The following is a 16,377-nucleotide window of genomic DNA, read 5'->3' as shown; positions in this document are numbered from 1 at the left end:
CTGGAATCCATCTGGACTGTCAAATATATCCTGCACCACCCTGAATGAACATTTTATGCTGTATGACTGGCCAGGTGCCTCTCATGTCTTGCAAGTGAATCGTCCCAGTGTTCCTAGTGTGTTTAATATCCACTTCATTGATTTTTACAGGATATCTTTCTATCAGACCTACTTATGCTTTACATTACATTTTTAAAACCTTCTTAAACATTACTGAGATCTAAGGAACAAAAGGGCATAGGAGAGTAGAAGCAAAAGAAGTTTAAAAATGATTTTAAGATTCCATTTTTGGCCACTGGATGAAACAAACAGAAATTGGAATTAATTTAGAGAGGTTTATAGGAAAGGGGTTTATAATTAATGTTTTAAATGTTAAAGCAATGTGAATTAATTGTGTATAAATTTGTGTCTTATTCATCAAATTGATTGAAATAATGGTGCCTTTTCAGTTAGACTTCTTTTCAAAGCCCTTATTCTAATCAAGTGACTACTAAACCAGAAGTCCACATGGCATTTAAATATAAGTTAGGAAGCTCATAACTTTTCTGTTCTCTACTACGGTAAATATGTGAAATCTGTGAAGCTGCTCTCCCTTTATCAGTCTTATAATTTTAATACTTAAATATCAAATAATTTTAAAATAATTGATGATTTTAAAAGAAATTAAGTTCCTTTTGATTTATACAAAATAATTGATCTACCAATCAGTATTCCCCATTTATATATGTAGGTGATTATTTTAATAATTTGCTTTTAGGGAAATCATAGTTCAAGATAGTTCAATTCACTGTGTTTTACAGACATCCTATCATCATAATGCAGAAGACTTGATTGATCTTACAACTTCCTATATAATGACAATTCGGGTTTTAGTGAAGTAGGTTTAAAAGAATGGAGCAATACACAAATTTTCCATAACATACATAATATTTTTCAATAATGATATTAAAATGTCTTTCTATTATAATGGTAAGACTAGATTGAACAAAGACTGTAATCATTTCAACAAATACTCACAGCTTACCACAATAAAAAAATCTTAAGTTTTGACATTTTCCTCTGACAAATGTTTGTTAAAGTTTTTCAAGCCTAGGTATAAAGCAATGACTTGATTTATTCTGCTATATATTGTTTCAGTTTTATTCCAAATGTTATATGTTCAGAGACCATGTTTAAGCAGTCTCAAATCCAGATACCTCTGTTTTCTCCTAGAGCATATCTGACAGAATAGTAATTTTTGGACACAATTTCTTAGGCAGCATAAAATATACAAAAATGATCATAATAGTTATACCACACTCTGTCAATTCTATACATGTCAGACAAGTTTTTGTGGAAAAAACAACAACAACAACAACAGTGATTGAAAATAGCTTCTTCCTAAGTCTTCTACTTGGATACTAAGTCTAGGGTGTAACCAGACTGAGTAACATTTCACATCTCTTAATACAGACAATTTTAATAATTTAAAAGGTCATTTAAACGACTCAACAACAATACCATAAAAGGTAAATTACATTGTTGGCAAACAGAGAAACATATAGAATGACTTGTATGTATTCCCAATGGCTGCTCAAAGTCTAGAACAACAATTAAAATGGCTTGGAAGAATTGTGTCTCTATTGTAATGAAATTCTTACAGTATTAATCAGTGCTGTCATAAAACTTTTGCTTTAATTATGATAACTTTAATATTTAGCATCTTCTGTGCAATAGAACCAATTTACTTATTTAGATTTTAAATATTTTGTCTTGATAATGATCTCATAATTGAAGTACAGGGTGGTATTGTTATGTGGATGAGCATCAACAGTTGTGATTTTTCAGAAGGAGATGGATATTCTGTATGTTGATTGATTTGCAAATGTTGAAGCACCTCTGAAGCTCAGGAATAAATCCTATTTGATCATGGTGAATAATTCTTTGATTCGATTTGCTAGTATCTTGAAAATTTTTGCATACAGATTCATCAGGGATATTAGCCTGTAATTCTCCTTTTTAGTAGGATCTTTGTCTGGTTTTGGAATCAAGGTAAGTCTGGCCTTGTAGAGTGAATCTGGAACTTTTCCTTCCATTTTATTTTTTGAAACAAGTTGGGAAGAATAGATATAACTCTTTTTTAAATATCTGATAGAGTTCCTCTGGGAAGCCATCTGGCCCAGGATTCTTGTTTGTTTGGGCAATTTTTGATTACTAATTCAGTTTCTTTGCTAGGTATGGGTCTGTTCAAATTTTCTATCTCTTCCTGTTTCATTTTTGTCAGTTTGTACATTTCTAGGAATTTATTCATTTCTTCCAGGTTGACCAATTTTGATCACATTCTTATACCATAAACAAAAACAGATTCAAAATGGATGAAAGACCTAAATGTAGGATAGGAACCCATCAAAATCCTAGAGAACACAGGCAACAACCTCTTTGACCCTGATCAGAATAACTTCTTTTTTTTTTTTTTAAATATTTTTTTATTTATTTCTAGGAGAGAGAGAGAGAGAGACAGCGTGAGCAGGGGAGGGTCAGAGAGAGAGGGAGTCACAGACTGAAACAGGCTCCAGGCTCTGAGCTGGCAGTCAGAGCCCGACGCGGGGCTCGAACCCACGAACCGCGAGATCATGACCCAAGCGAAAGTCGGACGCTTAACCGACCAAGCCACCCAGGCGCCCCGAGAATAACTTCTTACTAGACACATTTCTGGACACAAGGGACACAAAAGCAAAAATGAACTATTGGGACTTCATGAAATTAAAAAGCTTCTGCACAGCAAAGGAAACAGTCGACAAAACTAAAAGCAGCTTGTGAAATGGGAAAAGATATGGGGTGCCTGGGTAGCTCAGTCAGTTAAGCGTCTGATTTTGGCTCAGGTCATGATCTCACAGTTCATGGGTTCGAGCCCCGCATCGGACTCTGTGCTGACAGCCAGCTCAGAGCCTGGAGCCTGTTTCGGAAACTGTATCTCCCTCTCTCTCTGACCCTCCCCTGCTCACACTTTCTCTCTCCCTCTCTCAGAAACAAATAAAACATTAAAAAAAATTTTAAAAAAAAGAAATGGGAGAAGATATTTGCAAATGACATATCTGATAAAGGGTCAGTATCAAAAATCTGTAAAGGACTTATAACAAACTCAACACCCAAAAAACAAGTGGTCCACTTAAGAATTGGACAAAAGACATGAATAGACATTTTTCTAAAGAAGACATCCAGATGCCCAACAAACACATGAAAAAATGCTTACTATCACTCATCAACAGGGAAATGCAAATCAAAACCATGGTGAGATATTCCTTCACACATGTCAGAACAGCTGAAATTAGCAACACAGGGAACTACAGATGTTGGCAAGGGTGTGGAAAAAGGGGAACATTTTGCACTACTGGTGGGAATGCCAACCAGTGCAGACACTTTGGAAAACGTATGGAGCTTTCTCAAAAAGTTAAAAATAGAACTACCTTACAAGATAGCAATTTCACTACTAGTTATGTACCCAAAGGATACAAAAATGCTGATTTGAAGGAATACATCCACCCCAATGTTTACAGCAGCATTATTAACAAAGCCAAATTTTGGAAAGAACTCAATGTCCACCAACTGATGAATGTATAAAGAATATATGTTATGTACACATATATAATATATGTATATATACACATATATGCATATATTATACATATATGTACATATATACAATGGAATGTGACTCAGCCATCAAAAAAAATGAAATCTTGGCATTTGCAATGACGTGGATGGAGCTAGAGTGTATTATGTAAGCAAATAAGTCAGGAAGAGAAAGACAAATAACATATGATTTCACTCATATGTGGAAGTTAAGTAACAGAACAGATGAACATAGGGAAAGGTGGAAAAATAGAGGAAAGCAAATTATGACAGACTTTTTTTTAATGCTTATTTTTGAGGGAGAGACAGGGTGCAAGTCGGGGAGAGATAGAGAGAGGAAGATACAGAATCTGAAGCAGGCTCTAGGCTACTAGCTGTCAGCACAGAGCCCACTGTGATGCTTAAATTCACAGACAGTGAGATCATGACCTGACCCAAAGTCAGATGCTTAACCGACTGAGCCCCCCAAGCACCCCAAATTATGAGACTCTTATATAGATAACAAACTAAGGGTCGCTGGATCGAAGGTGGGTGGAAGATGGTTTAAAAGGGTGATGTACGTTAAGGAGAACACTTGTCATATTGGGCACTGGATGTTATATGTAAGTGATGAATCACTAAATTGTACTCCTGAAACCAACATTACGTTATATGTTAACTAACTAGAATTTAAATAAAATTTTGGAAAAAAAAACTTTAAAAATTTAAAAATCAAAGAAAAAATTGAAGTTAATATACTTATTGAACAGCTCATCACATAGAAAGAGGTATTTCTTATTTTTTTAAATAATATTAATCGTTACAATTAGATTGAGGGCTTGAAGGACAGGAGGAATTTTTCCTGTCAGAGGAAATGTGAAGGACCATAAAAGTGGGAAAGTCTATTCAGAACTAAAGTCTGAAGATAGAAAATTGCTGGCTAAGTCTGCTGAATCTTGATCACAAATAATACATTTTCACTTGCACATTAAATTTTTTTTTAAGTTTACCTTTCTTGGAAGATAATTTCTCCATTAAAAATGTGTTCAACTAATAAAACTCATAACAAAGAACCAAAGCATTTCATCAAAAAGAGTATTATTTCTCAGAAAAGACCATTATGGCATTCTTTTTCCAAAAAAAAAAAAAAATGCTAACTTGTCAAAGATAATGTATCACCTAGCCTGGATTACCTGACACATGGCAATTTTGAAATTAAACTTTTCACAGTACTGTTTAACCAACACCAAGGAAAAAGCAACTCAGTAAGAAACCTATGGAGATAATTTAAAACTAGAACAATAACAGAAAAGCACATTTATCGTTGTCTGACACAGATATACACATCTCTACTTAGAAATGTTTATTATGATTTTGTGTTTTGTTTGTTTTGAACTGGCTACTTCAAAATTAAAAGCTAAGAATACCTTACACACTGCAAGAAAATAAATGGTGACTTATTGATCTGATGTACTTCAAATGCAGTCAAATGTAAAATATTATGCATCCCTACCCCAGGAATAAACTCACTCAAACTTCATTCTGAAATGATCTTTTTAATTTATTGCAGAGATCTCAATGTATCTACCACCAAAAGTCTTTCAACCAATTTTGACCAGAAGCAAAACAATCCCTTCACCCATATGATTCTGAGTTATTAGGATACTGATAGAATTTGGTAATTCTGAAGATCTATTCATCATATAGGTATACAATCCTTCAATAAAATATACTTTTCTACTGTATCTTTTTTTTAATTATTTATATTTACAGAGAGCACAAGAGGGAGAGAGGCAAGGAGTGAGAAGGAGAGAATGCCAAGCAGGCTTCACACTGTCAGCATGGAGCCCAAAGCATGGCTCTATCTCACAAACTGAGATATGACCTGAGCCAAAATCATGACTCAGACATTTAATCGACCGAGCCACCCAGGCATCCCAAAACTATTTCTTAAATAAATTCTATTTAGCAAGACAAAGCTAATAATTAAGATTTTGAAATTGCTGGACTAGTGTGACAGGGAAAAAAGAAAAAGTGCATGTAAGCAAGTGGGTGTTAGTGTGTGAGTGTGTTTATGTGAAAAACTGTTTTTGTAAATCAGTCTCCTTTACATTCTCAAATCTGCCTTCTCCTTCTTCTTTCATTCCCATTTGTAAGCTTAGATCCTAAATTTTCTTGCCTGAAAAAATGTTTTTCCCCTGTTTCCAACTTGTTTCTTCACACTTAAATCTGGTCCAAGAGAGAATAAGCAGGTAAGGTATATAGTCTATATACTTATAGACTTGTTTTTTTTTTTTTTCCCCCAGAAATTTTGGACTGATATTTAGAAGTGGTGTAACTGAAAGGGTCCTTAAGTTATAAGATTGTCTGACCACCACAGGAGATAACTAAGTCCTACAGGAATTAATTGGTTTGCAAAGTGTTTTAAATCTTTTTCCTGGCATAACTTGGATCAAAGTCCAAGTATCCCCATTAGCAAGCAAATGTTTTTGCACTATATCACTAAATGCAGTTATGGCTACTCAACATTTTTCATAATAATACATCAAATATTCAATGTATCAAATCAAGTTTCAGACCACTTTAGATAAGTATTTAATGCTATGTGTAAATTAAAAAAATAAGGTATGAAACTGTAAGATAATAATGTTGTTTTAAGCTGCTAATTTTTTAGTATTTTTTTGCAGAATCAATAAGAATAAGAATTCTCCAATTGTCAAATGCCATTCAGTAAAGAAGATCCCACACATTGTATCAGTTTGGTTTACTTGGTGTGTGTTCATTTAGTAATCATATTACATTTATAGTAGCACACACACACACACACACACACACACACACAGAGTGAGACTGACATTTTGAGTTTTCTATGCAGCACATATACCTCCTCTTCCTTCTTTAGCTATCCACCTTGACTTCATGCAGATATGAAATGAGGCACCTCCCTGCCACCAACTCTAAAGATGGTTCCTATTGGTCTATAAGTGATTTCATTTCACTTCTTGTGACTATATCAGTAATATGTATATTTCCCAAAAGAGCTCAAGGAAATGTGCTTCTGTAAAATATTCCTTCAAGTCCTTAAAAAAAAATCACAGGAAATTACTTCTTTCCTCTTCTGAACATCATCATGTTTTCAATGGAAATGTTAATATTCTGAGGATGAATACAATAATAGATGATAAAATATGAAAAAAAACCTGAATTTAATAAAATTATTATTTAGTTAAATAAGTGTTTGGTGCTTTACTTTGAGCTTCTTCTTATAAAGTTAGTAAATTTTGTAAATTTTTAAGCCATGTTGAATTCAGATTAGTATTACTTGTAGTCTAAGAATCCAATAAAAGAATGGGCTTGGCTGTAAAACATACTTGCCCTATGGTCCTGGCTTTTCTACTTATTAGATATATACCCTTACATGTAAATAATTTAACCTTTCTCTAGTGTAGTTTGAGCAAAGAATTATTTTGACAAGTAACTGACCCAGTATAGATAAATATATTTTGACATTGCAGAATTGCACATGCATGAGGACTAGTAATGATAATAACCCCAAAGAGTAACATGGACATTTGTATTCCACAACAATTTGCTTCTACCCAGTGTACTTGATTTTATCTTTTATTTTTGATTGAAAAAAATCCTTATGAAAAACTGTAATCTGGTCACTGTTAATAAATCATTATGAACATTATTTGAGTAGGTTACTTTTTTGCATGGAACAGTTCAAATCATATTATATCTATGTAAGTCATAACTGGTTCAATTAATTATAAAACTATGAAGTTACGCTTTTTACCATGTCCCACCCAAAATGATTCATCTCTCAACTAAACAAAGTTTATGAATAACACATTTGGTCTTAATCATTTATTTTCTTATAATATTGTATCTATGTTGTTAAATCATTACATTCAATATCTCAAGGCATTTTAATAAATCACCATCTGTTAATCTGTTGCTTTCCATTATAATGGTGAAAAATGTTAACATTTTGAATTTATTAGTGCCATTTGAATATTTACATTACATATGTACTTAGCATTCATGTCTACTTATTCAAATCTTAATTTTTTGGGGAAAATTTTCAACTTTATTACCTTTAGAATGACAATCAAAAACTTGTGTTTTTCTACTGCTCTGAATGACCATCCATTTTATATATATATACATATATATATATATTTGGTTTAATCTCTATCTTTATCTAATTGTTGCATCTTTATTGATGCTATTATTTTCAACATAAGTATGAGTTCTGTGAGTATAAATCCTATGTGTTATATCTTGCCTATCCTATTCCTCATTCTGCAGTCTGTGCAAGGATTATTTTTTCTAAAAACTCACCATAATATAATCAAATTGAGAAATTAAAAATCTTTCTGAAACATTAGAGTTGCTATGCTGAGATTGGAAGTGAATACACAAGGCCTACAAATATTTAAAATGATAAAGAGAGCATATTGGACTATATCTTTTTGTTAGTAATAATAATGACTACCATATCTCAATGTTAATACCCCCCCCCACTGTTGCAATGTAAATTTTCTTTCCTGTGTACATTATACAAGCTAATAATATATTTTCCCTTAGGTTGTAGTCTTTCATACAAATGCAAAAATATGCCTTTTTGGTTATAGGATTCTGAGTTGTTGACTTTTATAATCTGGGTACCCCCAAGGTTCCAAATACAGTAAAGAAGGTATTTCTCAGATCCTCTCACAAAAATATGGGTTGTTAAATATTTTATGTCAAGCAAAAATAAGGCACAACTTTTTTTTTTTAAATCTTATCTATCTTCTTCCCTCCTTTTGAATGTGAGTGTAGTACTGTCCTCAGGGTCAGAATGATTTTAATTCAGCTTTACTTTTCCTGGATGAATGACAGTCTACTTTTATACTGCTATATCTGTTACTTTTTTCCCCCATTTTTTCTTAACCACTAAAAAAGTGACATGAAACATGTTTTAACAATTACTGAAACAAAAACCAAAACAAAATAAAAACCCCAAAAACTTCCAGGTACGGACATGAAGAAATTCCTTCTGTATATAAATAAGAGCATGTTTTCTTCTCAAATGATGTTACTTCTGAAAAAAAAAACCTGTAAAAAATATATAACAGTACAAAGAAACAAATATATACTACTCAGTTAAACATAGAAATTTAGAGATTGCCAAAGCAAATGAGTTATTTGAACTGTTGAAGGTATTGAATCCTCAAATGATAAATATGTGTCAGAGTGACCATATTTCTGTAATACTGTATTGATATGTAAATTAGATGATCAACATGATAATGTTTTTAGTAATTCAGACCTCCTATTTATGTAAATTATTTGACTTTCAAGAAAGAAAAGCACAACATATTGTCATAAATAAGCATCATTTTCTAGCTGGAAAGTAATAAAGTCATTACCAACAATTACTGAATTTGAGGCAAACTTAATATTTTAATGGAAAAAATATACTACCTAAATTTATTTCATTGCTATTAACTTTATTGTTTGTTTTAGGTAGACAAAATCCCATATCAGTAATATCACCAAAGAGCAAACTGTTGACAGATAACCAAGGAGGGCTGCACTTGTCTTTTGAGTCAGCCAAGACTTTCTTGAGTAGAATATAATTGAGTTGTGACTTGAAGGATGAGTAGAAGCAAACAATTGGAAAGGAAGGTATTTCATGTTGATGAAAGCTCATGGCATTTAAGAAATTACTAGCAAATCATTGTGAATGGAGGATAGACTTCCTAGGAAAGACAGATTAGAATTAATTTATGAAGAAATCCTAGATGCCATACTAAACAGGGAGTGTCAAATTTTTCCATTTTTACATTTTGTTTTTATTTAAAAATAAACAGATCAGTATGTTATAAGGATTCATCTTTAAGAGAGTTAGCTTTGGCAGCCTTAAGAAAAATAGAAATTGGGAGTAATAGGGTTCTTAGTTATAGGCATAGTTCAAATACTCCATAAATACTCAGAGAAAGAAGACTGAAAGTGGTTTTTAGAATTTTAATGTGATATAGGCTATAAAAATATTTATATTCCCACACACATATAACTAAGACAAAAGTCTCATAAAACTTCTTCATCTTACTATAATTGATGTGATCTAATATTTTTTCCACTTCATTTTCATTTTTAAAAGATAATGCAATTAGACCCAATGAATTGATTTCACAGCCAAATAATGGTTAATGGTTATAATCCACATTTTAAAAAATACTAGCAAAGTGATGATGACGTTTTAAAGTCAAACATGAATGGCAAGAAAGGAAGATTTCTAAGTAGAAGGAGCATAATAGTAGTAATATTCATTGAGTACTCATTAGTTGCCAAGCTCATTTCATAAATTATCTTATTAAACTTATAAAATCCCTACAAGATAGTTGAAAGTTGTATCCAATTTACAGATGAAGGACAAAGACAGAAAAATAAGTAACTTCTTAGGAATTATAGAATGAAATGCTAGAGCAGAAATTCAAATTTAGGTTGCCTCAGTATGTGTTTTATAATTAAATTGAACTGTTGCTAAAATGTAATTGAAATAGGCATGGGAGATAAGAGTAGTAATAAACAGATAAAAATAAATGATCTGGATATAAGATTTACAAAATTAATATTTTGAAAATATATAATAGAATATTGGATGTATTTAAGTATGAACTGAATGAATAGTCATAAAGTCCAACAAACTCTTAGTGTAGATTTAGAAAATGTGGAAAGTTTGAACTTTTCCTTAGTAAAGTAGTTAGGTGTAGACCTAAGTATCTTTTTAAAATGCTAAATATAATATTTATTTAACAAAGTCATACACACATGCAAACATTTTTTAAAGAAGTATAAACATTATATTAGAAAGGTGAAGGGTTGAAATATCTCTATAAATGAATTATTTAAAATCAGTAGTTCTTGGTAGGCTTTTCACAAAGATTTTAAATGAACTAGTCACAAATGCTTTTAACTCCGAGCAGTCAATTCAAGAGGAAACAAAAATTGCTAATATATAAAATTACCCAAAATAGTTAACATGTAATTCTTGGGAAGAAGTCATTTCAACACTAGTTTATTTTCTTTTCATTAAAATTGATTTATTTCCGTCCTCCCCCACCACCCAAAATATGTTGTTGTTTTAGGTTGTTAATGTCTTATTTTAAGACACTATTAAGTTTAGCATAACAGAGTGCACTAATATTTACTTGAGTGATTGTTAGTTCATTCAGTTACAACATTAGTAATTTAGACCCAGTACTCATTCTGAATCCTAATTTACTACATATCAACAAACCATAAAGAAAACATGAAAGAATGTCATTTATAATGGTTAATAATAGCAGTAATACCTCGCTATGTTAGGTTGCATTCAGCTCATGATAGATCTTTCTAACATTTCTTGTACTGGTGATGTAAAAATGGTAACATCCTTCAAGGTCCAACTTAGATTTCATATCTCCTATAAAACATCTCCTGGGTATTTCAAACCTTTTCTAACAAACCCCTGCACATTTCTGCTTATAAAAGTAAAGTAAACCATATGTTCTTTTTGTGTGCCCGGTAATACTTAACACAAATATGATCATACAGTAAGTACTGTCTGCATTTGTTTAAACTACTTAACATTCATAGTTAATCATGCAATTCGTTATAATGTTGACCTACTAGATAAAATTTTTCAGGATTTTGGGCATTCCTGTCTAGGATGTTCATTTGTCTTTCTACTAAATTGAAAATGAAACATGTTAGGGTGCCTGGGTAGCTCAGTCAGTTAAGCATCCAACTTCAGCTCAGGTCATGATCCTACAGATTGTGAGTTCGAGCCCTGTATCAGGCTCTGTGCTGACAGCTCAGAGCCTGGAGCCTGCTTCAGATTCTGTCTCCCTCTCTCTCTCCCCCCTCTCCTGCTCACACTCTGTCTCTCTCCCTCTCAAAAATAAATAAACATTAAAAGGAAGGAAGGAAGGAAGGAAGGAAGGAAGGAAGGAAGGAAGGAAGGAAGGAAGGAAGGAAGGAAGGAAGGAAGGAAGGAAATGAAATATGTTAATCCAGTACCCCATATAGTGCACCCTCTTTCTATTGAAATATCAAGGAGGATAAGATAGCATTCAAAATACTGCATGGAGCAAAGGGAGGAAGTAGGTGTCTTTGAAAGTAGGTTTTTATTCTGAACTAATGGAGTCTCTGCTGTATAATAAGGAATCTCTCTCTAGTGACAGGACTAATGTACCCATCCGAATAAACAATGTTTTTCCTTGCCCTAAGAACAGATCAACAGCACCCACCCCCCACCTTATAGACATTTTGTTTCTACAATAGTTTTCCTTCAGGTACAATCAGCCCTTGCTTTCCTGTTTTCCAGCTCAGGAAACAGTTTGTGTCTGAGGTTGTTTCAATTTTGTAACTGGTTTATCCAGTTTTGTGTTTATCTGTTGTTATCTCTTACCTTTTGTGGGAAGAAGGGCTGGGGTGTTTTTTGCAGAAATATCTTCAACATGCCCCTCTTTAAAAGTGAATATGAATTATGAATGTGGTATTTCATTTTACTTTTGAGTAGTGAGATTGAGATGTTTTGCTTCCTTCTACTTGGATGGTAGATCATGGCAAATAATTAAATACTGGGACAAAAAGATAAATGCTGTGGCTGTTCTTAAGTTTCACCTTGGTGATGATTACATATTTTGGCTTGAAGTGTATGTAATCCTGAACATTTAGTGTAAACATAATTGCAAACACAAATAAGAAATCTCTTTTAAAGTTCAACATAAATGTCTTGGGTTTTCTGTTCTCACAGATTATTTATCTATGTTTCTTCCCCCAAAGAATACATAATTAAGAAATAATCATACATTTGACTTCACATCAAAGTACAAGGAAAAGCTAATTAGACAAAAATAAAGTATGGTTGTGTTAAAGACATATACACTAAACAACCCTATAAGAAAGAGTAATTTGTCCAGATAAGATTTTTGTAGACAGCTTACTGCAGCTATGGTTGACTTTAATTCCAGTGAGCCCCGGGTCCTTAAATGTACAGAATTGCTTCTGACAATTAAGGTCTCCAAGACGGCCAACATTTCCAGCTACACGCAGGTTTAGTTTCAAGGGACTGTCTTTACTGAAAATGTCCTTTCTGGCGCTGATTTTATTAATCCCTGTGGGTTTTAAAGAAGGAAGTCACTTTCGATATCAGTTCAACACTTTCAGGTTACCAAAGAGGAAATCTCGAGATAATCGATTCAAATGCTCACAGCCCTTGTTGTGCTTACTGGGTTACCCCAAGGAAGGTTCAGAAAATTAGGTAATTGACTGTGTATAGCCCAGAGGTTTCCCTCTGGGTGATTCAGCATTGGCTTAATGTTTTCATTTATCATACTTGCTTAAAATGGATTTAAGTAGAATTATATACATGTTATGTTTGGTATGGGTATGAAGAATACTATTCTTTCAATTTCTACTTAATAATAACTTCAATATAGAGGATTCATGAAGTCTATTATCAAATACATCTTAATAAAATTTATTCCAGTACAACATAATATGGTGGATATCAAAAAGAGAGCCATATTAAAATGCATAGGTATTATTATTAATAGAACCATATTGGGCTTTCAAAAAACAGCATCTAGTAAGACCCTCTAGGATTAGTTTCAGGCCCATAGCTATTTAACATATTTATTAACAATCTGGATAGAGTGCTGAGAAGCAGATGATTCAAAATGAGAGGAAAGGCAAATACTATGCTTGAAGATTTAAGATTTAATAAAATCTGGAGAGATTAAAAGAATGGGCAAAGGGGTACTAAGTCAGCTTTAGCACATGCATTAGTAAAGGGAGAAGCAAACATTTTAAATTGGAACTTTAAGCAGCCTTCTCTTTCCTGTTAGAGAGATTTGCAATCCTGTGTTCTAGCTGAACAACATTCAATATGTATATAATTAAATTATGTAATCATGCACATTGTTATTTAAGATGCACGCATATACCAGTGCCAAAAAGAGGTGCTAAGCATTCAGATCTAAAACAATGTCAGAATAATTGCCAAAGAAGAACTATGGACAAAAGGCAAATTTTATCATAAAGTGATAAAAAATTCAACAGTTGGATATACAACCAGAGGCATGAACTTAAATCATAAAGCAGGATTAAGCCACAGCGGGGGCACAGTTCTCCTGTTCTCTATAAAAACATACTGACAGTCTGGAAAACATATGTAGAACACCCAAAGAGAAAATAAGTCATAAAATAAATCATATTATGAAAAATTTAAAGAACAAAATGAGAGTGATGAGAATACAGAGATTAAAAAAGAGTAGTTATTAACAAAAAAGGAATTGATCATTACACATGATTGCCAAAACACTCGTTTTAGTTAAAACAAAGAAAATACAGATAGAATTGATGAAGCATTTTTAAATCAGCAAAATCCTAGATTGTACATCATAATACAGATTCATTGCTATGGGCTTCAAGAAGTATTTGTATATAGTGCTTCAGGTAAATTATTTCGCTATCAATTTTCTGATCTTTTATCATGTTTTGTTAACTACTACTTAGGTTGTTTAAGTAAACTCACTGTAGGAGTTTTAATTTTGAAATGTCCTCATAAGAATTCCACTTATTGGGGCGTCTGGGTGTCTCAGTCGGTTAAGCGTCCGACTTCGGCTCAGGTCATGATCTCATGGTTCGTGGGTTTGAGCCCCGCATCGGACTCCGTGCTGACAACTAGCTCAGAGCCTGGAGCCTGTTTCGGATTCTGTGTCTCCCTCTCTCTCTGACCCTCCCCTGTTCATGCTATCTCAGAAATTAAAAAAAAAAAAAAAAAAAAACACATTAAAAAAAGAATTCCACTTATTATATATTATTTAGATATTTTTTCATTATTTATCTATAAATGCACATGATTTCATCTTATCAAAGAGATCTGAGAAAAAGAACAGTGAAGGCTGGGTTAGGAAAACAAGGACATTCATTATCAAGTCATAGAAATATCAGCAAAGATTATTTTCACATATATGATGATATAAACAGCGAAAATGCAGACCCAACTTTCAGAAGAAAAGTAAGTTGCTATATAATAATGTCTAATGGAAGTATTTAAAATTAGCTAGATGTTAGAGATTGTATACATATGCATTGAGAATATTCAGCGCTAATTAGGCATAGAGAATATTAGGGAGTGATTAGGAAGTTAATGCGAGGTATCAATTATTTTAACAAAATTAAGAGGGATATAACTCCATTGCATATAAATTGGGATTTCTAGTCTGGAAAAAACTTGGTATGTGTGCACATATTAAGAGGTGATTATATTTAAAAATCATATTATTTTTCTAACCATATTTTTCTTGTTCTCTATTCAACATCTGAAGAAAACCAGAGGGAATAGAATATGGTGTTTAAATGTTTGTTGATTTTAAAGTAACAGCTATTTTAAAAAGGATTGCTATGATCAGAAAACGCAATACCATTTAATTGTGTTCTTTAAGATTTAAAAGCCTAATTTGTACACAAATGGAACACATTGACCTTAGAAGATGAAACACGTAAAGAAGGAACAGAGACATCATAAAACAGAAAGATGTGGGAATTAAAAAAGAGGCTCCATTTCATGTCAGAGCTATGTTAACAGTCTCCAGTTAACTGGATTAGTGGTGTTGAGTGATGCTTCTATGGAAAGGCTTTGATAAACCTGAGAGAAGGATAAGTGAAATCTAGTGAGTTGTCTATGATTGAAAAATTAGAGGTAAAGGGAAGCATTTTCAGTTGGGAATTAACTTAATAGGTAAAAATTTAAGTGAAATATGTTTACAAAGTTATACTGGCTTACTGTCTGACACTATGAATAGAGACACATAACATGCAGGACAATTTCTGTCATGTCACATCCATTCTCCAAGAAATTATCTTATATAACAATTACAGTTTTTAAGACTTACCTTGAAAGCTGTAATTTTTACTTATCTCGTCCAGAAGGTATTTTCCTCTCAGACTGTGACAATTGCCTTTCCCTGAAACCTAATCCTTTATACTTTTTCAGTCAGAATGTACTCTTTTCTCATTACTATTTTTTCTCCTTTTCTAGTTGCTAATTAGCATAACTGTATCAATGAATAATTAGTTTGAAATTACCCTTTAAATTTATTCTACCTAAGATATTACCCACCTATTAAATTGGTGACAAATCTCATTATTAAGCAAGCAAGATTATGATTCTTAAAATATCATTCAAATGAAACAAAAATGTTTTATTATTAAAATCTATTTTTTTCTAAGAGATTAATTTAGTGACATTTTCTGATCTCAGATTACCCTTGGTTACTATTCAACAAAATAGTACAAGGCTTTAATGTTTTTTTTATTGCTTAAATAAATAACAAACATTATTATGCATAGTATTATGCATTCTAAGTGAAAATTGCTTTTAAAATAGATACGTATATTTTATATACATGTTTTTAATTTTCAGGAAGACACTTTAGGAAAATTAAGGCCCTATATAATTATATTGCTCTGGCAATGATACTGGATTTCTCAAAATTCTAAATATACAAAAACTGAATGATAATAAAAAAATATTTATTGAATAGCTTTTATATGTATAAGGTTGTAACATTATGTATTATTTAAAATTAAATGTTAGAATGATAAGACCTGTGTATGTTAAATATAATGGGATTTTCAGATATATAGTAATAAATGGTATTAAAAACACCATTAACAAAACAAAGACAATAAAATTTGCGTTTTAGATACACACTGTTTTTTTAGATTTTTAATTGACATTTA

The sequence above is a fragment of the Hyaena hyaena genome, unplaced genomic scaffold, assembly GCF_003009895.1.
Source record: "Hyaena hyaena isolate Hyena2069 unplaced genomic scaffold, ASM300989v1 scaffold_1173, whole genome shotgun sequence".
Taxonomy (NCBI): domain Eukaryota; kingdom Metazoa; phylum Chordata; class Mammalia; order Carnivora; family Hyaenidae; genus Hyaena; species Hyaena hyaena.
The sequence above is the reverse complement of the archived record's forward strand: the minus strand, read 5'-3'. Positions refer to the sequence as shown.